Below are 26,114 nucleotides of genomic sequence, written 5' to 3'. Positions count from 1 at the left end.
GCACGCCACTCATCCACAAACATTACCTGGCTCCTTAACGACTTGTTTTGAGCATTTCCACGAGTTAATTAATTTGCAGGTTCACCTATTAGCTGTGAATAGGATGTGATTTCTTCCATCCTGCTTGTTACGGCTTCCAGCTGTGACCATGTGCAAGCCTTGCTTGGGGAAGAAAATGTAGGAATGATTCTCTCCTCTACATGGAGTATGAAAAAAAATGGGGAAACCAGGAAGCACTTCTTATAAAAGTGCATTCAAGGTAGAGATGTCCGGTTTGGGGGGGCAAAAGGGATTCCCTAAGACTGTGTCCACAATACAACATAAAATGGAGGCAATTCTCCAGATCATTTGGGCTGAAATTATTTTACTGAAAGATCCAGAAAGTTGAAGCTGGGTTGCTTTTACATTTATTTTTTGTTTCTAGTCTGACTGGTCCAGAAACTTACCTCAATTTTCCACCTCACTTCACTTGTCCAGCCAACTTACGGGGAACTCAGTTAATTGCTTTGTTCCTGACAAGGTTCATTCAAATCTCAAGTCCAAGAAATGTGGCTTCTAGAGGCAGCCCTGGTGTACTTGGGCCATCCCAGCACTGCCTTCCCAGTGACTGGAGAGCATCAGCGCTACATTGGGGTAGGTGATGGAGAGAATGCCATGTCATCTAAAAACTAAGAGCCAGATAGACCCCACCATAGACTTCCAAGGGAATTATCAAAAGAGGGGAAGCCTATATTAGAAACTTTCAAAGCTCCTTCGGGTGGTATCCATGGAAACTAGAGGAAACAAAGGTAACAGGCCAGCCTTACTTTAGGCTGTGGAGGCGGCCCAGAGTGAGTCTGAGCTAATAAAGAATGCTCACTAAAGTTCCTGCACAATCTGTTGAGACACTTGCAAGCCTCGGAGCATTTTTTACTTTGGCCTGGAGCCTCTGAATCTATTTAGCTGATGATTAATTGCAGAAAAGGTCCTGGGAAACAGATCAGGAATAGAAAGTGGTTTATATCAGAGTGACCATTAAAATTTGATCAAAAGCTAGACTTGGCTAGTTACATTTTGAAGGCATTTTCTGAGCAAGTTCTAAAAAGCAGTTCCCAGCCTTCCCCACCACGAACTCTCATTGAATTTCCAAGTAATATTTTCGGGCAGTGCTACAAAATGGGTCAGAAAGAAGTGGAACAAAGCAGCTGAGTGGGTTGGGATCTTTTTAGGTGGTGATGTGGAGAGCAGAGCAATAGAAAGAGTTTCAGGGATAAGGCAACTGGTGAAAACCTTCAGAAGCCTTCGCAACAATGAGTATGATTGATTCAATCCCTCTGTGTAGGAAAAAGTAGCATACAATCAATTTTGAACTTACATGTCACTTAGGTCTTATAAATTAGTAAGTCTGAAGGTTGGGATTAATAATATTTTCCCATAGCTGCAGTGCTACAAATCCTTAGTTTTAGGTGTTGCCTTAGATGACAGTTCTTCCAGAAGTCTCCCATCCATCCACCCAGGCTGCACCAAAGACTACCTCTCCTGGTACCCCCTAGCACCATATCTACCCAGGGTAACTTTATTGTATAGTTGTGAGTGTCTTTTTATATCTGCATCCCCTACTAGACTATAAGTTCATTTTGAGAGAACTTTTCACCTTTAGCTCAGTGCTTACTACTCATAAGTGTTTCATAAATATCTGCTGAATGAATGGAAAAATGAATAGTTGTATGAATAGTTGTTAAGTTTCCAGCTCTTCCAAAGAAATCTGTTTCAACAGGAGAAAAATAAAACTCTAACTCTGATTTTTTATAGATGATATCTGTTGTTCTCTGCTACCATCCTGACACAAAAGTATACCCTACGTGACAATTCCTAATAGTTACATGGGTTCACACAGCTTCTGTCAGAAAAGGAATTTTGGCTTCCAATCAGGAACTCAGGACACCAAAACCATATTCATTCTGCTTGGATGCCTTTAATAAAGACAGTTGCTTTCTGCCTCCCCACCTGCTGTGGCTGGGAAAGAGGATTCTTTTCCTTTCTTTTCTGCATATGCCCTTTCTACTTAGTATATAAAGAGGAGTATCTCCTAGGGGTTGCAGCAGAAAGGACTCCAAACTCAAATTCATAAGCACAGTTCTTGTATCCCAGGGAACACCCATTAAGCAATGAATGTGTATCCTGGGAGCTGTCTGTCTCCCTCCCTCCCTCTCCCCCCCATATTAAAAAGGAGGAAAATAAATAGACCATTTTGAACTTTTATATTTCTCTTATAATAAAATCATTAAGAATGCTCAGCTCAGTCTGTTCTTGCTCTGCACTCTCACAGCCAAAAAGAAGCAGCTATCCCCAGCCACTTTGAAAGCATCTACTTCTTTTTATTTTTTTAACACTGTTTCCTTTGTGCATTCCTTAGCTTTGCTCTTGCCATCTTACAACAAACACATCCCTTTCCATCTTGAGTTGCCATTTGATCAGGGAAGCTTTTGCCCTTAACTGTCTGGATTGTGGAGATTTTTAGCTACTTTATTGTTAGCTGATGTCCTTGGCAGCTGGAGTGAGGAGGTTTGAAGATAGCAAAAGTATAATAAGAAAGTAAATTGGGTAGGTAAGAGGTAAAGACTGATCTGCCTTGAAGGCAACATCTATCCCGTTCACATTTTGTGAAAAATATTTACATAGTCAAATAATATAAGTAGCGACTATTAATTTAACCCAAAATGTGCTATAACTATCTGGGAGGATGAAGAATGGAAAGAAGGGACATACTGGGAGAAGGGGAAACATGGGAAGGTTTTAAGGAGTTAAATTTAGCTCTTCCATAGGAGAAAGTCAATACATAATGTCCAATGCCTGCAAAGCAAGAGATTACTGCAAGAGATTATGCATGAAAATGCGTAATATGTAGCATTTTCATTTACTTCATGATTTCATTCACTTCATTCCAAAATATTTTCTAATTTCCATTTTGATTTCTTCTTTTATCCAGAGGACATTTAAAAGCATATTCTTAATTTCCATAGATAGGAAGGTTTTCTTTTTTTTTTTTTTTCTTTGAGACGGTGTCTTGCTCTGTTGCCCAGGCTGCAGTGCAGTGGTGCCATCTCCATTCACTGCAAGCTCCGCCTCCTGGGTTCTTGCCATTCTCCTGCCTCAGCCTCCCAAGTAGCTGGGACTACAGGTGCCCACCACCAAGCCTGGCTAATTTTTTTTGTATTTTTAGTAGAGATGAGGTTTCACCGTGTTAGCCAGGATGGTCTCGATCTCCTGACCTCATGATCCACCTGCCTCGGCCTCCCAAAGTGCTGGGATTACAGGCGTGAGCCACCGCACCTGGCCGATGTGAAGGTTTTCTAGGGTTTTTTGGTACTGATTTCTTTTCATCTGCAGTGTGCAATTCTTTTCATATGCTATATAACTTCAATCCTTGGAAATTTGTTGCAACTTGCTTTATGACACAGTATATGATCAATTTTTCTATATATATGCTTTACAAATATATGCACTGTAGTTGTAGAATGCTCCATCTTATCTCTCAAGTTATTTGGCACTCATGTTGCTAAAGTCTTCTGTGTTCTTATCCATTTTTATCTGCTTGTTCTCAGTTACAAAATGTGTTTTTAAAAAAACTCCCACTAGGCTGGGCATGGTTCTGTATCACTTGAGCTTAGGAGTTCAAGACAAGCCTGGGCAACATGGGGAAACCCCATCTCTACAAAAAATACAGAAATCAGCCAGGTATGGGGGCATGTGCCTGTAGTCCCAGCTACTCGGGAAGCTGAGGTGGGAGGATGGCTTGAGCCTGGGAAGCGGAGGTTGCAGTGAGCTGAGATTGCACCACTGCACTCCAGCGTGGGCAACAGAGTAAGACCCTGTCTCAAAAAAAAAAAGAAAAAAGAAAAAACCTCCCACTAAATCTAAATTAATATTTTTGTCTATTTTCCTGTTTAGTTCTGTTAGTTTTTGCCTTATATTATTTTGAAGATTAGATTTTTAGGTGGATACAAATTTAGAATTGTGATATCTTCCTAATAAGACATATATTTTATCATTAAGTGTACGTTTTTGGAGATATGGTTTACTAGTAACTGATAGAAATAAAGCTATACCCACTCTGTTTTCATTGATATTTAAAATGTATTTTAAGTCCATCTCTTTACTTTAAAAAATTATTATTATTTTACAAATAATCTCTTGGTAGTCTTGAACTGGTGGCCTCAAGCGATCCCTCTGCTTCAGCCTTCCAAAGTGCTGGGATTACAAGTGTGACCCACCATGCCCAGCCCATCTTTTCACTTTTAACATGTCTATATTCACAGATAGAATTTTAATGAACACCAAATTGGTTTTTGGTACCAGTTTGAAGATATTTGGCTTTTCATTGCCTTGTGGTATTACATGCAATTACTGCTATATTTGGATTTGTAATCTTATTTTATAAAGTACCTTATTATTTCTCTGATTTGGTCTACATTCTTTTTTTCTCTCCTTTGTTTTTTAATTTAAAATTATTATTATTATTTAGGGACACGATCTTGATCTGTTGCCCCGGCTGAAGTGCAGTGGCATGATCATAGCTCACTGTAACCTCAAACTCCTGAGTTTGAGCAATTCTCCCATCTCTGCCTCCCAAGTAGCTGGAACTAAAGGTATGCACCATCATGCCTGGCTAATTTTTACTTTTTTTTTTTTTTTTTTTTATAGAGACAGGGTCTTGCTATCTTGCCCATTCTTGTATTGAACTCCTGGGCTCAAGTGATCCTCCCACCTCACCTCCCAAAGTACGGGGATTACAAGTGTGAGTCACCATGCCCAGCCCTTTGTTGTCTTTTTAGCTCTTGGATACCTTCAAGCAGGTATTTTTGTATTTTATCCCATTATTCTAGCTGCCCTCAGTGAGTGGATTGGTTTAAATTGTCTAGTCTATCATTACTAGAATCTCAGTTTTGTTTTTTTTTTAATAACAGTATGGAGTCTACTTAATTACAGGTCTTCATTACATCATTGTCATTAAAATGTGTATCTCATTTCTGAGAAAATTTGTTCAGCTTTTATACCAATATTAGAGTATTAAAACTCATTTTCCTGGCAGCTGTGTTGGCTCACACCTGTAATCCCAGCACTTTGGGAAGCCGAGGCAGGAGGATTGCTTGAGTCCAGGAGTTTGAGACCAGCCTCAGCAACATAGTGAGACCCTGTCTCTACTTAAAAACAATTTTAAAAATCAGCCAGGTGTGATGGTGCACACCTGTAGTCCCAGCTACTTGGAGCCAGGGGGTGGCTGAGGTGGGAGGATCGCTTGAGCCCGGGAGGTTGACGCTACAGTGAACCACGATCATGCCACTGTATTCCAGTCCGGGTGACAGAGAGAGACCCTGTCTCAAACAAACAAAAGAAAACTTGTTTTCCTACCTTAGAGTCTAGGAAGAAAACTGCCAAAATTATAGTCACACTTTGTAATTTTTTATTTAATTTGGATATATTCTTATAGAGTAAAAATATAAATGTAGAATCACATACATTTAGAATTGGCCTTTATTGTTTTAGGGGAAGTCTGAAAATGATTTTGCCCTTCAAAAACTCTTCAAATTCTTTTCTCTTCTATGTTTCTAAGATTTTTTTCCTTTGCCTTCCATAGACTTTTTAGCTCCCTTCCTTTTGATCACTAGCTTATGCAAGAACCCCAGGGAATTTCCACTTAAAGAATCCAACACCCTGGTCCTAAGACAGCAATAAAAGTAGATTTTTAAATAAAAGTAAAACAGGCTACAGTATCTACAGTCTGAGATGAACAGAGTCCCATAAAATTGTTCTTGGATTAACATATGCTGGAACCTCTGGAACCTCCTGGGGGTGAATAATTGCTGAGTTCAGCATCTTGCCAAAACAGATTCAAGAGTGTTTTGTGCTTGGTATCTTTTCCAATTAAACAATTCTACATGCTATGCTTCCTCATAATAGTACCATTAAAACTTGATGAAAGTGTATGAGATTTGCCCTTTAAAAAAATCAAGCACTTTATTTATATAGATTGGAGGATTTGGACCTAATAAGTTTACCCAATATGATCTTGATACTCCCTTTCCTGAGACATGCTGATGATTCTTTCAAATAGATAATGGTTTCTTTCCATCACACTGGGTACCTCTACTTAGGTAAGCAAATGATTGACTGACTGTAACTTCCAGAATAAACTCTGCTTGGAATTATAGCAAAACTATCCCTGATAAAAATGTTAGCTGGCAACAGACACAGAGCAAATATTCCCAGTTGCAGTTGCTTGTTCATTTTATTCATAAAACAATATTTATTGAGTACTAGTCACTGGGAATAGAGCAGTGAAAAGTGAGACTTGGTCCTTGCCTCATGGGACTCATGTTCTAGTGAGAAGACATGATAAAAGTATATAATAAGTAAATAAGACAATTACAGGTTGTGCTGTGTTTATCAAGGAAATAAGCAGGATGATGTATTAGACAGTAACCAGGGAGGTCACTTTATATAAGAGGGGGAAGGGAGGGTCTAAAGAATTTAATCTTATCCTGAGGGATGAGAATCAGCCAGCCATATAAAGATCTAGGGGAAAGTAAGTCCAGGCAGAGAAAACAACCAGTGGAAAATGATCTGGCATAGACCGGTACCACAAAAGAGGCCACACTAGAGAACAGAACAGGAAAAAACAGAGAAGAGGCTGGAAAGGTGGGCAAATCATTCGGTTTTAAGGAACTTAAGAGACTTCAGTAAAGGTTATATGTGAATCTAGTTGTAAGTGAATATTTTCTCAACACGCGTGACTGGAGGGATCCAATAATCCTCCCTATAAGGCCAAGGCCAATTTGTCAGAATTGATCTCTCATAAGCTGCACAGAGGTTTTGACCTATAGAAAAAATCATCAAGTCACCAAACCTGAAGTCAGAACACCTGGAGCATGGGCCTCAGCTGTGTTCATTGTAAATGGGTCAGTGACACCTCCAGCGCGTTTCATGGGGCTCTTACCACATCTGGATGAAAGAATGCGAGTGAAAGCTTTTGTCAACATGGAGAACTACATGAATACAAAGAGTTATTCTTTTTTATTTCTGGCACAATCTGTCTCCTGTAATGATCTTTTCAAAGACACTTTACGAGGCAACAGGCCCCCCTGGCATTGCATAGTGGGTAAAGCAGGAAAGGCTGTGCTCACCCATGTGGTTATGGAAGGACTAAGTGGGTTGCATGTGTGAAGGTGCCCCCCTCCCAATAAATGTGGTCCAGTACCTTCTGTTCAAAATTTCCTCCTATGTCATCTCTAGTTCCCACTCCAAAACTTACCTATCCCTGTAACCCATGTTTTCATAACACTTCTCTACAAGGTAAAGAAGGATGGATTTGTGATGTGCCCACCAAGTTATATCACCCAGGTAAAATGAAGTAATTTCCAGAAGGCCTAAGCAATAACTTTAATTTAGGGACTATATCAGGCATTGCAGAAGTCACCGGAAATATATATGTATAATTTCTGGATTTTTCTGTACTCCTCATATCACATCAAGTAGATTACTGCTGATTTTGCCCACAGTGATACTGGCTCTCCCCAGAGTGTTAGACAAAAACAACACACCAGACATTGTCTATGCATCTCCCTCCTCAACTGAGTCTCATCACATTTTCAGACAGATCTCACTGGTTTACTTGCTGCTCTGACATTCCCCACTCCTAATCCAACATTTTGAGCAGCTTTGCCCTTCCTTCCTCACTAAGAGCCCTATAGCCCAGGATGGTCCTGGATTCTACTTGTTTTTCTGGCATAATTATGAATAGCACAACACCCCTCTGTATCTTTCAAATGCGTGCTAATATAGAGGATACATTATTGGGTAACCCCACCTGTAGCTGAATGAGTTTGAGCAAAGCTGGAAAGCAGGTGTAGGTGTGAAAAAAGGAAAAGCTTAAAAGTGGAGCTGCCAAGACAAAGCTAAGGAGGTGCCAGGTGTTGACCTTTCTCCAGCCTCATTCTTCTGCCTGCTGGGCTCGGGCCAGCAATAAGGCTGCTTCTCCAGAGAGGTGCCTGAGGAGCACGTGCAGGCAGGAGAGTCACGGAAATCAGAGATGAAAAAGATGGGAAAGAAAATGAAGGATGGTCTTAGGAAGGCATCAAAAGGTTGTGCAACCCCACGAGGATGTGGGGAAGACAGCATTTTGTTGCTTGTGTTTTACCTCCATTCCTGAGGGGGTGGCAGAGTGCCAAACACTCCTATCTGGGCTCTATTCCCTTTGCTCTTTGTCACTCACTTGTTTCTGAGTGCCAAACACTCCTATCTGGGCTCTATTCCCTTTGCTCTTTGTCACTCACTTGTTTCTGCCGAGGACCATAGAGGACTTACCCTTACTAGGAAGATTGCCAGTGTTAGACCTGCCTGACTGGGCAGGAGGCAGGAGACTGGGGTCTGGTGCCTTTTGTTATTTGGTGACCTTAAGAAAGTTACTTATGGAAGTTTTTCATTCACGAAGAGAGGTGAACCAGATAGTCTCTAAGGCAATGTTTCAAATTATATGTGTATTGCTTAAAATAATTTGAAAAACTACTTCTTCCCTTTGCAGTTTACATTATTTAAAATGTTTCTTCAGGCTGGGTGCAGTGGTTCACACCTGTAATCCCAGCACTTTAAGAGGCCAAGGAGGGCACATTACTTGAACCCAGGTGTTGGAGACCAGCCTGGCCAACATGGCGAAACCCCATCTCTACTAAAAATACAAAAAATTAGCTGGGCGTGGTGGCGCGGGCCTGTAGTCACAGCTACTAAGGAGACTGAGACATGAGAAATGCTTGAAGTTTGCAGTGAGCCAGGATGGCGCCACTGCACTCCAGCCTGGGCAATAGAGTGAGACTCTGTCATAAATAAATAAATAAATAATGTTTCTTTAACAAAAGATACAACTTCCAATACATAATAAATATGAACATTTTAAAAACCTTCTTATATCATTCTTTAAAATGTATCCAAATACTATAGCCATTTTATAGCCACCATCATAATTTTAAAAATATATCAATAAATTATTCTTTAACACCTGGAAATTTTACATGGTTACTCTTTCACTTTTAACTCATTTTATTCTATTTTGCCAAAAGAATATTACCCCAATATAACATTCTGAATACTTGAAAGTCTTTTTGAAAAGTCACTCTATCCTTCTTTCATGCAGCAAAAGTAGATAAACAAATTGAAATTTAAAATATTTCCTGTGACTGGAAAGTTCTAAGTAAGGGTAATAAAAAGTTTAGATGGAGTATAATTGTTTTGACCAGCTGTAATCATTAAATATTAAAATTTTATTAGAAATGTATCTCAGTAAAATCAATAGGGCTGTTTGGGTCTTTAAACAAATTCAGTTATGTATGAACGAGTATACTTTATTACATCAATTTTATTCCACTTTTCTGTCTTTAAAAAATGATGCTGTGGTGGTTTTTTTCTTGTTTGTTTTTGAGACAGGGTTGCCTCTGGAGTGCAGTGGCGTGATCTCAGCTCACTGCAACCTCTACTTCCCAGGCTCAAGTGATCCTTCCACCTAAGCCTCCCAGGTAGCTTCGACTGCAGGCACGCACAACCATGCCCAGCTAATTTTTTTGTATTTTTTTGTAGAGATGGGGTTCCACCATGTTGCCCAGGCTGGTCTCGAACTCCTCGGCTTAGGCCATCTGCCTGCCTTGGCCTCCCAAAAGTGCTGGGATTACAGGCCTGAGCCACCGTGCCTGGCTGTTTTTATGGTTGTTTTTAAAAATGTTAATGCAGAGGAGCATTGTTCGTATAAATAAGCAGAGGTCCATGAAAGGAGTTTTGTCAGAGTAATATCACTCATTTCTATGAAGTCCTCGGTTATATATAAAAAATGATCTGTGTGATCTATCATCAAAAATAATTCTTGGGCCAGGCACGGTGGCTCACACCTGTAATCCTAGCACTTTGGGAGGCTGTGGCAGTTGGACCCTGAGCTCAGGAGTTTGAGACCACCCTGGGCAACATGGTGAAACCCTGTCTCTATTAAAATACAAAAAATTAGCTGGGCGTGGTGGTGCGCGCCTGTAGTCTCAGCTACTTGGGAGGCTGAAGCACAAGAATCACTTGAGCCGGGGAGGTGGAGGTTGCAGTGAGCCAAAATCTTGCCACTGCACTCCAGCTTGAGCTACAGAGTCAGACTCTGTCTCAAAAAAACCCAACAACAAGAACAACAGTAATAATTTATGGCCAAGCACAGTGGCACATGCTTGTAATCCCAGCACTTTGGGAGGCCGAGGCAGGAGGATCACTTGAACTCAGGAGTTTGAGACCAGCCTGGGCAACGTGGTCAAGCCCCATCTCTACTAAAAACTACAAAAATTAGCTGGGCATGGCAGCTGAGGTGGGAAAATCACTTGAGCCTGGGAGGTTGAGGCTGCAGTGTGCCGATTGTGTTGCTGTACTCCAGCCTGGGTGACAGAGCGAAACATTGTCTCAAAATAATAATTTTAGTGTTCTTCCGGCTGATAATTCAATAGGTCCTCTTTTAATTTTATTGAAAACAAAAGCTTACAAACTACCTTTGCAAGAATCTGATCTGCAAAAAGACGTATTTCCCAATCTTTCACATTGCTCACTTTCTCAAGATCAATGCCAACATTTTGAAATGTGCCATCCAAAATAGAAAGAGGCTATTCTTTGTAAGATGAGATGAAAATAAATCTCCAAAGTAATCTTAAAGCAAAATAACAAACAAATGTTGAATTGTTTGAATTGTTTCTTTATTTGGCTTCCCAAAATTCTTCCTGGCCTGGAGCAATGCATCAGAATAAAATTCAGGACAGGTGAGAGGTACTCTTGTCTTCTGTCAAGTGAGAGAAGGAAGGCTGAGAGGGAAAAGGAGAACCAGCAAGATGCTTTCCCAGACAAATGAGTCTTGTAGACATTCTGCATCTAGAAGCCAATTCCTTTAACCTCCTAGCCCATGTGTATACACCCTCAGGAAAAATCTTCCTGAATCCTCAGGACTGTATGTGAGACAGGAGAGTTCCCTGGCCCTCCTTGCAGGAAGTGTGACAGGAGTGTGGCTTTCTGTTCAACCTCCATGAGCTCAAACCCCTTGCAGGAGGGGGAGCATGCAGACAGGCAGGTGCAGGAACCAGGGTGAGCACTTTTGGGCTCTGGCCCCACAGCAGCATCTAGGGGTGGGTGTCTGTGACTCCTGAAGCGCAAGTGGGCACGTGTTATAATGTGCTCTTTTAACCTTGCTGTTCACAGATGGCTTAAGTGTTAGACAGCTCAGTGGACCCTCTTGGCACCCAGGTCCTTGTCTGCCCTCCAGGAAGAATCAGGTCGCACACGGACTTGAAGAGTGAATGCGGGGATTTTATTGAGTGGTGGAGGTAGCTCTCAGTGGGATGGATGGTGAGCTAAAAGGGGGAAGGAGTGGGAAGATGATCTTCCCCTGGAGTTTGGCTGTTCAGTGGCCAATCTGTTCTGTGATCATCCCTAGCCAAACTCCTCTCAGCATTCAGATGCTCCTTCTCTTCTCTCTTTCTCTGCCATGCGTTCTGCTGTTTGTCTGCTCATCTCCCCCAGAGCCTGGGGTTCAGGGTTTATATGGGTACAAGATAGGGGCATGGCAGGCCAAAAGGCAACTTTTAGGGCATGAAAACAGGAATGCCTATTCTCATTTAGGGCTGCGGGTTTTCAGGCTTGAGGGTGGGGCTTTGCCAGGGAACTGCCCTCTTCCTAGTATTTCCCTGTCTGCATGACATGTACCTCATATTGACAATCCAGCCCCAATATCTAAAAGTCCAGTGTTAAGTAAAAGCAGAAACAATTGATAGAAATTTATTTTTTAAGTAAATCTGATTTATTTATTTCTGATTAGATAATATATTCACCTGGCATAAAATTAAGAGGTACTAAAAGCACACAGTGAAACTCTTCCCTCCCACTCTGATCTCTTAGTCTTCTGTTCTCTTCCCCAGGCAATGGCTGTAGAAAGTTCATTGTGTAACTGCTAAGATAATCTATGCATATTCATGCAATTATGGACAAATATTTTTTTCTTTCTTCTCTTTTGCAATTGCGACTGTGCTATACACACTGCCTTGCACCTTACTTTTTTGTTGTTTTGCATTAAAATTGGAGATTTATTTTTATATAAACATACAAAGAATAGCTTCATTCTCTTTTAGATGGCACAATAATCTGTTGAATGAATAATTTGCTAAAACCGGCCCATATTTAGGTTGTTTCCAATCATCTCTATTGAAATAGTGCTGTGATAAATAATATTGTACATATGTCACTTCGCATTTGTGTGAGTATATTTGTTGAGAAAATTCTTTCTTTTTTAAAAAATTTTTTATAGAGAGAGGGTTTCCCCATGCTGACCAGGCTGGTCTTGAACTCCTGACCTCAAGTGATCCAACCACCTTGGCCTCCCAAAGTGCTGGGATTACAGGCATGAATCACCATGCCCAGCCCAAGAAAATTCTAAAAGTGGAATGTCTGGGGAAAGGGCTTATGTATGTGTTATTTTGATTAGATGTTAATAAATCACTAATCTTCAAGGAGAATGTAGCACCTTACTCTACCAGCAGCAAGTTATATGGGTATGTGCATTAGTTACCTATTGCTGCCTAACAAATCACCCCAAAACGTAGTGACTTCAAACAACAATCATTATTTCTCATCTCTCACAGTTTCCAGATGCAGGGGCGGCTTGGCTGGGCTGTTCTGGTTTGGGGTCTCACAGGAGGTTGCTTTTCAGATGGATAATTTTGAAGATTTCCTCACACATCTGGTACAGGACTTACACCTCTGGTGCACAAGCCAAAACTCTCAGTGATGGAATCACTGGGACCACTCAGGTATCTCTTTCTATATCTTTGTGGTCTCTCCACATGGTTTCTTCAACTTGGTGACGTCAGGGTAGCCAAACATCTTACATGGGGGCCCAGGGCTCCAAAGAGTACCTGGGAGACAGAAAGAGTGCCAGGTGGAAGCTAGATCCTTTTTATGGTCTAGACTTAGAAGCATGTCCACGGCTAGGGGAAGGCAAGAAAGATGCCTGGGGCAAGTGATTGAAGGAGGCATCCTTATAAAAAGCTGTGCTTGGATGTCACATAGTATCCCTTCCACGATCCATCCAGTGGGGAGAGTTAACAAGCCCACCCAGGTGTAAGGAGAGGGGACACAAAGGGAGGGAACTCCATCTTGGTGGGAATAGTGTCAGTCACATTGTTATAAAGAGCAAATTGGATATATGCTCAAGGTCTTTTCGCCTTTCCAATCTGATGAGTTAAACATGGCATTTTGTTTGTTTTTGAAAACAAACTTCTTTTTTGAAATATAATTGAATTGTACTTTCAAATCATATTATACATATCAAAATCTATGAACGAGGTGAACATCTTTTCAGTGTTTGCTTCCTCTTTAGCAAATTGTCTCCATAGCCTTTGCCCATTTTTCTATTGGTTTTTAGATCTTTCTCTGTAAGAAGAGTGTGTGGGTGGGTGTGTGTATGTGTGTGTAGAGAGAGAGGAAGAGAGAAAGGAAATTAGTCTTTTGTTTGTGATGTGAGCTATAAACATTTTTTCCCATTTATTATCTACCTTTTGACTTTGCTTATGATGGTTTTTCCATGCCAAAAAATTATTTTTGTGTAGTTAACTTTCTCTTTTCTTTTAGTCTTCTGGATTTTTGTCATATTTGAAAAGGCCTCTCTCACTTTGAAATTATAAAATTTTCCCCATGTTTTCTTCCACTCTGTGTGTGCATGTGTGCACACATGAACACATGCACGTATGTATATGCGTTCTTTTTTTACATCTTTACCTTTGCTGTATTCAGTATTAATTTTACTCTAAGATGTGAGGTAGGGGTGCAAATATCCCTTTTCCTGATGGCTATCTAGTTGATTTGAAATGTTGCCTTTATTATATAAATTACTGAAGTCAACGTTTGTAATTCCATTTCATTCATGTATGTGGGTCTTTATGTGATAGTGCTACAATATTGTAAGAATGGTAGCTGTGAGATGTATTGTCTGGTAGGGCGACTTCCCTTTATTCATTTTTATAATTTTGTTAACTACTCTTTCTATTTTTTTTAATGAAAACCATTTATTAAGTTAATTGCATAGTGGTATTACTGGTCATGAAACGTGATTAGGATGAGCGAGCTCACCGGGTGTTTCAGATTTTTCTGAACATAAAAAAAGGGAAATGAAACAGCCAGGCGTGAGCGCCTGTAATCCCAGAACTTTGGGAGGCGGAGGCAGGCAGATCATTTGAGGTCAGGAGTTCAAGACCAGCCTGGCCAACATGGTGAAACCCTGTGTCTACTAAAGACACACACAAAAAATTAGCCAGGTGTGGTGGTGCAAGCCTATAATCCCAGCTACTCAGGAGGCTGAGGCAGGAGAATCGCTTGAACCTGGGAGGTGGAGGCTGCAGTGAGCCAAGATAACACCATTGCACTCCAGCCTGGGTGACAGGGCGAGACTCCATCTCAAAAAAAAAAAAAAAAAAAAGTTGGGGGGGAAATGAAAGGTTCTCTGGTGTCCTAAATAGAGAGAAATCTGTCATTAGAAGGAAGAAGTTTCCATCTCAAATCTGCAGAATACTCTGGAGCCTTGATCTGAGCCATGATGATACTTGAAGAGAAATAACTTAAATTGGTGGAGATTAATGAGGAAAAAAAAACCCCTAACTTTTAATATGGTTATTTTCCCATATTAATAATTTAGATGTAATGCCAAATCTCCCAAGATAACGGAACCTTTCTTTAATTATTAGAAATCACGTATAACTTCCATTTGTTCATCTGTAGTACTAATTTCTATATAATTTATGTTTTCCTAAAAGCATGGGAAAGGAGTATGAATGGGGTTCACTCGTTAGAAGTTTTATTCACCAATATTGTGTTAGATTTTTCCCTATTTTTCAACAAACAAGTTATTTTGGTGAGTATCTCTTAGAGCCACATTCTTGTTACTTTTCCACTTATGTCTCAAGATTGTAAACACTCACATTTCTATGTTCTGACTAATGTACAACAATATTAAAGCATAGGCCTTGGCTCCTGTTGAAACTTTCCTACTGAAGAGATCAAAGGCGTGTTGCTATTGTTCCCTCCCATTCTCCTGGGATGCTAGGAGATCCTGCAGAGTCTCTCGAATGACATGCTTTCAAACTGCCTTGAATTTGCAGAGGCTTTGCTATTATTCATTAATAAAGGGTCTCAGGATTTCAGTTTTTCTATCAAGTGGAAATCCAAAGCTCAAAAGTTCACATAAAGCTTGAATAAAAGGCAAATGGAAACTGAAAATCTAAAGACCCCGTAGTGGGTTGACTTAGGTTCTCAAGAAGATATGCCCAATACCTGTGAATATGACCTTATTTGGAAATAGGGTCTTTGCAGATATTACTAAGATAAGGTTCTTGAGATGAGATCATTCCGCATTTAGAGTGGGCTCTAAATCCAATGCCTGGTGTCCTTGTAAAATAAAGGAGTGGGAGATTTGTCACTCAGAGACACACAGGTGGCAGAGATCACAGTGGATGTCAGCAACCTGAGGAACAGTAAAGCTGGCCAGGCAGGCAGCCTCCACAAGCAAGGGAAGAGGCTTGGAAGATGCCGTCCTTCGGAGCCTCCAGAAGGGACCCACCTTGCTGACACTGTGTGCACTTTAGACTTCTTGCTGCAGGAATACATTTCTATTGCTTTAAGCCACCCAGTTTGCAGTAATTTGTTATGGAAGCCCCAGGAAGCTAATACAGGCCCTTTTACCCATCAAGGCTTTTGTCTTCAGAGTCCAGCAAAATTGTGAAGTAGAAGAAACACTTCTCCAGCATCTCCCCCTGCAGTCCCCTCTATTCTCTCTCCCCTGTCTTACTGCCCACTCTGTCGTCCCTCAGCCAGATTTCTCCTTCCTGAATTTCCTCTCCTCCAATAGAATGATGAGAATAGAATGATGGTTACCAGAGGCTGAGGAGGGTAGTGGGTAGGGGAGGGAAAGGGGGGAAGGTTAATGGTGCATAAATATAGTTAAATAGAATGAATAAGATCTAGTATTTCATAGCACAACAGGGTGACTATAGTCAACAATAATTTATAGTACATTTAAAAATATCCTTCTCCTTCCTTCAAACTTCCCACCGTACCAGGATCTCAGCTACCCATCAGCTTACAACAGCTTACGGAGGTGTTCACAGCAGGGTGGAGACCAATCCTGTGGCGGGGGCTGGCCCTCTCAGGAATATTCTTATTTTCAGAACAGTTGGAAAGGAATTCTCTCTACTGGGGGAATCTCTGGAACTGGCATGTGGTCAGATGGATAACTGCAGGGATGCCTCTCTCAAGCCTCCCTGCCTCCTTCCCCTCACCTCCTCCTCAGGGACCCTGGTTTCTGTGGCTTTGTTAGAGAAAAAGTCCCCACCGTCTATACAGGCCCAGCACCCTATAGTGAGTGGGGCCCAGCTGGCCAAGGCCGATGGGCCTAGAGGTTAAGGCTGGTGGGGAGCTGTGGAGAAACTGCTTTGAAGGAAGAGAGATTTTCTAGGATGGCCATATGTGGACAGGACTGGCTACATAATTGTAGGGCCAAGTGCACTGAAAATATAGGGCCAATTGTTCAAAATTCTTAAGAATTTCAAGATGGCAACAGCAGCAGGTATATATCCCAAAGAAAGGAAATCAGTGTATCAAAGAGATATCTGCACTCCTATGTTTACTGTAGTACAGTTCACAATAGCCAAGGTTTGGAAGCAACCTAAGTGTCCATCAACAGATGAATGGATAAAGAAAATGTGGCATATATACACAATGGAGTACTATTCAGCCAGAAAAAAGAATGAGATTCTGTCATTTGCAACAGCGTGGATGGAACTGGAAGTCATTATGTTAAGTGAAATAAGCCAGGCACACAAAGACAAACTTTGCATGCTCTCACTCATTTGTGGGGGCTAAAAACCAAACTAATTGAACTCATGGAGATAGAGAATAGAATGATGGTTACCAGAGGCTGAGGAGGGTAGTGGGTAGGGGAGGGAAAGTGGGGAAGGTTAATGGTGCATAAATATAGTTAAATAGAATGAATAAGATCTAGTATTTCATAGCACAACAGGGTGACTATAGTCAACAATAATTTATAGTACATTTAAAAATAACTGAAAGAGTATAATTGGAATGTTCATAACATAAAGAAATGATAAATGCTTGAGGTGATGGATACCCCATTTACCCTGTTGTAATTATTATGCATTGTATGCCTATATCAAAATATCTCACATACCCCATAAATATATATAACTACTATGTACCCATAAAAATTGAAAATTAAAGATGGCAACAGCAGAGGATTAAACCACAGGCAGGACCATTCTAACCATGCAGCCTGTGCTGCCACGAAGGCTGCATACCTGGAAGCCAGCCCTGAGTGGGGTCCCCAAAAGCTTTGAATCTGAACTGAGGGGTGTATTACCTGGGGGGTAAGTGGGGGTCCATTTGTGGACTCGAGCTCACTTCAGAAATCAGTGTGGCATAGTGAGAAGCTGCCACCATCAAAGTGGTGGGCTCAGCTTGGCAACGGGGACCTCCAGGGAGGCCATGTACGATTTGTCTGGATGAGTTTGCGTAGGTAACCAAAACAAAAAAAATTTAAAACCCAGGAAAATGATCAGGTATTTAAAATTTTTCCACCAGGGGGGCTCCTGGTAGCTGGGAGAGCTCTTGTTTATGAACTGTAAAGTCATCTTGTCTCTGCAGGCCCAGGAACTAACTTACTTTGCATGAGAGAAGGGATGAGGTAGTTGGGATGGGGAGTTTGGGATGAAGGGAAAGGTTAGAATGCTGATGCAAAGGGAGCTTTCAGAAGACGGAGGCAGGGGAGATGGAGGGTGGGGGGTAGGGAGAGATATGTCTAGGTGGCTTTTCTTTTTCTTTTTCTTTTTTTGAGACGGAGTCTTGCTCTGTCACCAGGCTGGAATGCAGTGGCACGATCTCCGCTCACTGCAACCTCCGCCTCTCAGGTTCAAGCAATACTCCTGCCTCAGCCTCCTGAGTAGCTGGGACTACAGGCACATGCCACCACACCCAGCTAATTTTTGTATTTTTAGTAGAGACAGAGTTCCACCATGTTGGCCAGGATAGTCTTGATTTCTTGACTTTGCCATCCACCCACCTCAGCCTCCCAAAGTGCTGAGATTACAGGCGTGCGCCATCGCGCCTGGCCTCTAGAGGGCTTTTCTAAGGGACGTTCTGTGTGATGTGAACAGGGAGGCCTGTGGACCTCCCTCCACCACCCTCCCAGCCTGCCCTACCACCTCCTCCATTTCTGCCCTGGCACATTTTCCATTAAAAATTTTTTTTTTTCTCAGAAATCTTTACGGAGTAAGCTTCCTTTGGGGGAACAAAGAAAAATATTTAGTCCATGGTGAGAGAAGAGAATTGTGGGGTGATGGGGTGAGGGTTAGTATATCATAACCTTGTTAAAATGGAGGAGGTTACACCCCTGCAGAGCTCACTAGAATGAGGCAGGTAGTTTATGTAGCCTCAGAAAAATCACAAGACTTGCTTTATATTTTCATTTAGTCCTTTCACTTGGAAAAATCATGAAGGGAAAAAGGAAGGCTGGTAGTCACAGCCTGGTTGGAGGTGACTTCAGTCACTGGGGACAGAGGAGGGTATATGAGACCGATGGCAGTTTAGTTCTGGAGGTGAGGTGGGAAGTTGGGGAGGTAGAATTAAAGCCACAGGCTCCTACCTGGCTGACAGCAGATAAGGCCCTGAGAGTACGCAGGCTAAAGCCATGCCACTTACGCTCCTCTTGCCTGTCTAGCTTTGGGCTTTTATCACAACCAGATTCAAAATTACTGCCCTATTCCACTCCCTCTGGATCCTGGATACTTTGATGATAGGCATAACTTTATTGCTAGACAATAAACACTCATATTAATGATATTTTACATTTAGAAAGTGCTATCTCTATGTCACTGTAGTTGGTAGGTTGCGAGGGTGTATGGTTGTGGTCAAATTGCCCTGTGGTTGAGGGGGCTAAGGCCAAACTGTGTGTCATGGCAGCTGGCAATATGGGGAAGGGAAACTGGGCATCTTTTGTTTACCGAGCACGCAAAAGTTTTTCTTTGTTCTAAGTACAGGTTCTGCAGATGAAATGCCTCAAGATACAATGTGTTCCCCTTAAAAGGCCAGAGAAAGTGTCCATTGATACTGTCCAGTTTCTATAAACCACACTGGTACAAAAGAAAAGGGAGCACTGTGGCTGATGTCTGGCATTCTTGTGTAGGATGGGGAGAGGCATTTTCCATTACCTGGTTCGCCAGTGAGACATATCGCCACCCTTTCACACTCTTTCAGAGTGCAACCTTTCCTGGCCTCAGCTCTGGGGAGATTCCCAGGCAAAGTCCACTGGCCCATGACAAAGCAAAAAGCATTCACTTCTAGCTGGTGGTTTCAACTTCAGTCCTCAGGTGTACAATCAATTCAAGCATATCATCTTCTAAAGCAATGGCTTCAAATCTACCCTATGTGAGATAGTCTCTGCTTATGGAACAGCTACTCATACTCATTAAAGCAGCCAAAAATATTAATATTATAAAGTCCTAAAATGCCATTTTGTAGAGGGTTTTTTTTTTTTTTGAGATGGAGTCTCACTCTGTCACTCAGGTTGGAGTGCAGGGGTGCAATCTTGGCTCACTGCAACCTCCGCCTCCCAGGTTCAAGCAATTCTCCTGCCTCAGCCTCCCGAGTAGCTGGGATTACAGGAGCTCGCCACCACACTTAGCTAATTTTTTATATGTTTGGTAGAGTTGGGGTTTCGCCATGTTGGCTAGGCTGCTCTCAAACTCCTGACCTCAAGTGATCCACCTGCCTCAGCCTCCCAAAGTGCTGGGATTACAGGCGTGAGCCATCACACCCGGCCAAGTTTGTTTTTGTTTTTGTTTTCTTTTTTGAGATGGAGTCTTGCTCTGTCACCCAGGCTGGAGTGCAGCGGTGTGATCTTGGCTCACTGCAACCTCCACCTCCCGGGTTCGAGTGATTCTCCTGCCTCAGCCTCCCGAGTAGCTGGAACTACAGGTGTGCACCACCACACCTGGCTAATTTTTGTATTTTTAGTAGAGACGGGGTTTCACCATGTTAGCCAGGCTGGTCTTGAACTCATAACCTCAGGTGATCCACCCACCTCAGCCTCTCAAAGTGCTGGGATTACAGGTGTGAGCCATCGTGCCCGAGGGGAGTTTTGTTTTTGTTTTTGTTTTTTTTAAATCATCATTTCCTTCTGCCACAAAAATATAGCAAGACTTGATTTTAGATATCTATATTGTAAGTTAGGGTTATATGATCCCTGAAAAGGGTATTTTCCAGTTTAAAGTAATCCTCTAAGTAATCCTGTGTCTTTTCTATCCTTTTTTTTTTTTTGAGACGGAGTCTTGCTCTGTCACCCAGGCTGGAGTGCAGTGGCATAATCTCGGCTTGCTGCAAGCTTCGCCTCCCAGGTTCACGCCATTCTCCTGCCTCAGCCTCCCAAGTAGCTGGGACTATAGGTGCCTGCCACCACACCCGGCTAATTTTTTGTATTTTTAGTAGAGACGGGGTTTCACCGAATTAGCCAGGATGGTCTTGATCTCCTGACCTCGTGATCTGCCTGCCTTGGCGTCCCAAAGTGCTGGGATTACAAGCGTGAGCCACTGCGCCCAACCTCCATCCTTTAACACTTATCTCCCCATTCCAGACCACCACTCTTCCCTCACCCCCTACCAAGAGAAAGCCTGCAGGAGGCCAGTGGTCTCATTCCATTGTTTAAAGGACTGAGTGAAATCATCCACTGGGGATTCCATCCATCAAATCAAATGTTACGGATTTGGTTTGTTTGGTAGATGAAAAAGCCTAAATTGGCTGTCTCCCAGTTCATTCTACATACCACTGTGTGAAAGCTAAGACCCAAGGCCCTCCCAAGAAACAACAGAAAATGGATAATTCTGTGAAATAAGAAGCCAGCAGTTCTCAGCACTTCCCACTAGGCCCTGGTCAAAGTCCAGCATGTCTGCTGGTCCATCGTCTCTAAAAGTAGAGAGCAAAGGAGCAGCCACCACAGCCAGGTTGGTTCATTCATTCATTGCAACAAATATTTACTGAATGCCTGCAATGTGCCAGGCCCTGTTCTGGGCCCTGTGGCTACAGCCGTGATCAAGATTGTTGATGTGGAGGCAGAATGTTCGGGACACCATTGGCCAGGCATGGTAGCTCACATCTGTAATCCCAGCACTTTGGGAGGCCAAGGTGGGTGGATCACCTGAGGTCAGGAGTTCAAGACCAGCCTGGCCAACATGGTGAAACCCCATCTCTACTAAAAATACAAAAATTAGCTGGGCAAGGTGGCGCACACCTGTAGTCCTAGCTACTTGGGAGGCTGAAGCAGGAGTATCACCTGAACCTGGGAGGCAGAGGTTGCAATGAGCCGAAATTGTACCATTGCACTGTAGCCTGGGTGACAGAGCAAGACTCCATCTCAAAAAAAAGAAAAAAGAATGTTCAGGACACCCATAAATCATGCCATGTAGATAAAGAGTCAACCCTGGAAATACATACGGTCACAGAACCTTCTGACAAGGACACTGTCACTGACTCTCTCGGCTTTCCACGCTCCATCCCACAACCATCCCCACAAGTGAATATCGCCAAGGGCAGAGAACTCTCTGCTTCTGAAGTAAGCTATTCTACTTTCACCCATCCTAGTTTTGTCCCCTAGAGCTTCAGAGAACCTCTGTGCCCCTTCTGCTCCATGATCACCCTTCCAATATTAGAACGCAGCTGCCATGTTTCTGTTATCCTTCACAAAGAACATTGGGGACCAGGGCATGGGAGGATGGTCCAGATTAAGTCCAAGCTAAAGTTCATAGCCAGGTGTGGTGGCTCATGCCTGTAATCCCAGCACTTTCGGAGGCCGAGGCAGACAGATCATCTGACGTCAGGAGTTCGAGACCAGCCTGGCCAACATGGTGAAACCCTGTCTCTACTAAAAATACAAAAAATTAGCCAGGCATGACGGCACGTACCTATAATCCCAGCTACTTGGGAGGCTGAGGCACAAGAATTGCTTGAACCTGGGAGGTGGAGGCTGCAGTGAGCCAAGACCATGCCACTGCACTCCAGCCTGGGTGAAAGAGCAAGACTCTGTCTTAAAATAAATAAATAAATGAATACAAAATAAAGTTCAGAAATGCCTGGGTTTTTCTGGAAACTGCTGGGGCAGGCCCACCAGAAGTTTGAATGAGAGCCTGAGCATCCTGTAAGGAATGAACTTATCCAGAGAGGAGATGACAACGGGGGTGACCACCTTGACCCACATACCAAGCCTTGATCATCAGAGAAAGGGACAGACCTGAGCAGAACTCAGGGCACAAAACAGGTTTTAAAAATGCATGTATATATAGGACAAAAGTGAAACAAAATGTTAATTATTTTTCTGGGAGATGAGGTTATGAGTGATTTTAGTGTTTTCTTGTATTTTTAACATTTTCTACAATTAAAATATAAAACATAAATTGACCAAAACTTTATTTTTTGAGACAGTGTCTCATTCTGTCGCCCCAGGGTGGAGTGCTGTGGCATGACTATAGCTCACTGCAGCCTTGAGTTCTTGGGCTCAAGATCATGGGCGATCCTCCCACCTCGACCTCCCCAAGTGTTGGAATTATAGGCATGAGCCACTACACCTGGCCTAAAACTGTTTTTCTTCTTATTATTATTTTTTTGAGATGGAGTGTTGCTCTTTTTGCCCAGGCTGGAGTGTAATGGCGCGATCTCAGCTCACTGCAACCTCTGCCTCCCGGGTTCAAGTGATTCTCCTGCCTAAGCCTCCTGAGTAGCTGGAATTACAGGCATGTGCCACCATGCCCCGCTAATTTTGTATTTTTAGTAGAGATGGAGTTTCACCATGTTGGCCCGGCTGCTCTCAAACTCCTGACCTCAGGTGATCCATTCATCTTGGCCTCCCAAAGTGTAGGGATTTACAGGTGTGAGCCACAGTGTCTGGCCTAAAACTTTATTTTTAAGAAACCATTTAGAAATTGATTTTCTACAGTGATTTACTTATCTGCTCTATTTTACTGAAGAACAAAGGTCCTTTAGTTTACATAATAAACAACATTCAGAAAAATGCTGTTTGCAAATATGTGTTATGACACTGCTCACCATGTTGTTTCCTTGGAATTAGCCATTCCCCCCCAACTCTAAGTGTATGAAAAAAACAAAAACAAAACAAAACAAAACACCTGGTGCCTGGCCCACAGAGATACTTTAAAATGGCTTAATCATGTTCTTTAAATAAGCAAGCAGTAAATCCTTATTAGCATCTGTATGGTTTGAAAAAAATGAAAGTAACCACCAATAGAAATTCATTTCCACTAAAGGATTACAAAGGGTCTTGCAGAGAAGGCCTGAGACTAAGAGCATTAGGACAAAATTTCTGGAGAAGTTAAACACTGCTTTTCAACGTACAATCACATTCCATTAAAACTGCTTTGCAGATGTTTGAGAGATTTGCAGAACTGATAAAGACATCCACACATGTTAAAACTACTATCTAGAGAACTTAGGTTACAGTTATACGACTTAGGGAAATAATAACTCTGAATTTTATTTTGTGACCAGTGATTATTTAATGCATAAAATAAGATTTCTTATTCTTAAATATGTTTTTTGTTTTTATTTTTTTGAGAGAGTCTTGCTCTGTCACCAGGGCTGGAGTACAGTGGTGCAATCTCAGCTTGCTGCAACCTCTGCCTCCTGGGTTCAAGTGACTCTCCTGCCTCAGCCTCCTGAGTAGCTGGGACTACAGGCATCTGCCACCACACCTGGCTAATTTTTGTATTTTTAGTAGAGACTGGGTTTCAGCATGTTGGCCAGGCTGGTCTTGAACTCCTTGACCTCCCAAAGTGCTGGGATTACAGGTGTGAGCCACCGTGCCTGGCCTAGATTTCTGATTCTCAAAATAAGCATCTTAATGTTTTCAAAACTACAACTTCTGCTTTTCTTAACTCTGTTGGCTGGGTGGTCATCAAAGTTTGTTTCTAATGTGATGGAGAACTTACAAACATACTGTTTTCTATCTCATTGCATGGTTTAAAGTTATGGGGTGAAAATGTTCACACTTAAACCTATTTTAAATCTGGCTCACTTGAGACGTGTTTCCAGATGGGCCCTGGGATGGGATGGGGTCTCCTCGGAGAGAGAAGGCACTGAAGAGTCCCACAAAACAGGGTTAGGAATATACCTGACTCACTGGCAGTGATAGCCTTTGGTCTGGAGAGTGCTTTTTGATACAAATGAAAGAAATATTTCAAAACCAAAGTAAGAAGGAGAGGATTGGAAGGATTTAACTTATTGCCCAGGATTTGTGATTTTATAATTTAGGGTTTTTTTTTTTTCTTCCCCAAACTCTAATTTAGTCTTTTATTTATTTTTATTTTTATTTTTTGAAACCGAGTTTTGCTCTTGTTGCCTAGGCTGGAGTGCAATGGCGTGATCTTGGCTCACCGCAACCTCTGCCTCCCAGGTTCAAGTGATTCTCCTGCCTCAGCCTCCCGAGTAGCTGGGATTACAAGCATGAGACACCATGCCCAGCTAATTTTGTATTTTTAGCATAGATGGGGTTTCTCCACGTTGGTCAGACTGGTCTTGAACTCCTGATCTCAGACGATCCGCCCGCCACAGCCTCCCAAAGTGCTGGGATTACAGGCGTGAGCCACCGCGCCTGACCCTAATTTAGTCTTTTTGTTTTTTGTTTTGAGAGATGGAGTCTAGCTATGGTGCCAGGCTGGAGTGCAGTGGCGCAATCTTGGCTCACTGCAACCTCTGCCTCCCGGGTTCAAGCGATACTCCTGTCTCAGCCTCCTGAGTAGCTGGGATTACAGGCATGCGCCACTGTGCCCAGCTAATTTTTGTATTTTTAGTAGAGATGGGGTTTCACTATGTTGGCCAGGATGGTCTCGATCTCCTGACCTCGTGATCTGCCCAGCTCAGCCTCCCAAAGTGTTGGGATTACAGGCGTGAGCCACCGCGCCCGGCCAATTTAGTCTTTTTTGATGACTCTTTCACAGTTCTTGCAGAAACAACTGATTTCAAAGTGACAAATTAACCAGGTGCGGTGGCTCATGCCTGTAATCTCAGCAGTTGGGAAGCTGAGGTGGGGGGACTGTTTGAGCCTAGGAGTTTGAGATAAGCCTGGCAATGTAGGGAGACCCTGTTTCTACAAAAAACAAAGCCAAAAACTAGACAGGCATGGAGGCACTCGCCTGTGTCTCAGCTGTACAGGAGGCTGGGGCAGGAGGATCCTTTGAGCCCAGTAGATCAAAGCTGCAGTGAGCCATGTTCACACCACTGCACTTCAGCTAGGGTGACAGAGCAAGACCCTGTCTCAAAAAAAAAAAAAAAAAAAAAGTGACACATAGCAGTGACTCTCTTGTTCCTAGAAGGAAGTATACACTGGGGATCCCTCTCACCTCTAGAAGGAAGATAACTTTAGGGAAAACAAAACTTGAAAAGATGGACTCTTTTGGCTTTATGATAAAATATTTGGGACCCTATGAAAGTAAGTGGGAACCCATGTTACAGCCTAGCTTGTGATGTAATACTTAACACAAATATTCATCTAAAGTCAACATTCTACTTTTAGACATAATTTCTTCTGTGTGGTTTGGGGGTGTTCTGACTAGCAGCATAGTTTACTGTTGAAAAACTCGGACCGTGGCACCAGATTAGCTGGGTTCAAATCTGAGCCTCACCACTTACTAGTTGTGTATCTTGAGCAAGTTGCTCAACCTCTCTGTGCTGCGTTTTTCCACATCTGTAAAGAGGAAATGATAATCATAGCTACCTTATGCAATTAGTGTTGGGATTGAAACAGTTAATGTACATAAACCATTGAGAATAGTCTTCAGTCAGGGTTGGGGGGGGTGGGAAAGAAAAGAGAATATTGTTTATGGTAAATGCCTTATAAGAATTCTTCCCTGTGTTATTTTTTTGGAATTAGCGCGCTCTCTCTCCAAAATGTATGAACAAATAAAAGTAACCACTGTTGTTATTGTAGCTATTTTTATTGTGGCCTAAAAAAGTGAATA

At 42.3% G+C, this 26,114-nt stretch overlaps 1 pseudogene; it reads left to right on the top strand.

Moving 5' to 3' along the window:
* The first annotated feature begins 546 nt into the window (after positions 1 to 546).
* Positions 547 to 26,114, top strand: part of LOC112133490 (small ribosomal subunit protein eS1-like) — a 44,531-nt pseudogene continuing 18,963 nt past the window's right edge.

The sequence above is a fragment of the Pongo abelii genome, chromosome 4 (genome assembly GCF_028885655.2).
Source record: "Pongo abelii isolate AG06213 chromosome 4, NHGRI_mPonAbe1-v2.0_pri, whole genome shotgun sequence".
NCBI lineage: Eukaryota > Metazoa > Chordata > Mammalia > Primates > Hominidae > Pongo > Pongo abelii.
This window is presented reverse-complemented; position numbering and strand designations above follow the sequence as displayed.